The sequence below is a fragment of the Coenobita brevimanus genome, chromosome 105 (genome assembly GCF_032717465.1).
Source record: "Coenobita brevimanus isolate Jiangsu-jjx chromosome 105, ASM3271746v2, whole genome shotgun sequence".
Lineage (NCBI taxonomy): Eukaryota > Metazoa > Arthropoda > Malacostraca > Decapoda > Coenobitidae > Coenobita > Coenobita brevimanus.
The window spans coordinates 20,116,687-20,117,621 of record NC_137058.1 but is presented as its reverse complement, the minus strand read 5'-3'; the positions used below and the strand labels follow the sequence as shown (position 1 = coordinate 20,117,621).

The following is a 935-nucleotide window of genomic DNA, read 5'->3' as shown; positions in this document are numbered from 1 at the left end:
TTAGAAGGGAAGGGGTATATTTGATACACTGTGAACAGGTCGTCAGTTATGAATGATACATGAAATACTACTGATGTTGGTGTTAATGTTGCTTCTAAATATGGATAATATAACATGAAATCTCTATCACGGAACAGAGGCTTCAAACCGTGTTAATGTATCGATCCATCCATTGCCAGACGCCATGTATCCCAAATGGGGTGGTCAAGGGCTTAGAGTTGATTGTTTTACAGGGAGGGTCGCTAATCCTCCACCAACCCCACTTGACACGTAAGGATACCAACAGCATCTGGTGTTCCCAGGCGGTCACCCATCCAAGTACTAACCAGACTCAACGTTGCTTAACTTCGCTGATCGGATGGGAAGCGGTGTACTCAACGTGGCATGCCGTTCTGACGTAGCTCATGAACTGGAAGTAGGTCAATTGTATTCCTACCATTACCAGCATTTGCAATTCCTTGCATAAGTGCCCTGTAACGAACTCTAGTGTTATCCAGCTGGAGTATAATTATGTCATTATGTGTCTTGATATGTGAGAAGTGTTGGAAAAGTGTTGTGTTTCCTTCCTTGGCATTTACTTTGTCCACACTTTGGTGAGTTATAATTTCTGCCTCCTTTAGATTTTTCACAATTGTCTTCATTGCTGAGTTTTGGCCGGCAACGAACTTGTTTTGATATGATAGTACCTGAGCTATTTTATTAAATTTGTTATTTATTTCTTGAAGGTCTTCCTCTGTATCCAATCCAAAAATGTTCCCCAGATTTGCACCACCCAGGTCAACAAACCGCGTCTTTGGCAAGTACGTGTGATGGTGTTCGTGTCACTCAGTATCTCTGTTCCATGAGACAAGAGATCTTGGACCATGATGAGCATAACTGACTTAGCCTGTTCTATCTTTCATTTCGCTAACTTAACGATTTCAGTTACTTCCTTT

At 41.7% G+C, this 935-nt stretch overlaps 1 pseudogene; it reads right to left on the bottom strand.

Annotated features, from left to right (window-relative positions):
• Positions 1-276: 276 nt before the first annotated feature.
• Positions 277-396, bottom strand: LOC145416400 (5S ribosomal RNA; annotated as a pseudogene).
• Positions 397-935: the final 539 nt, after the last annotated feature.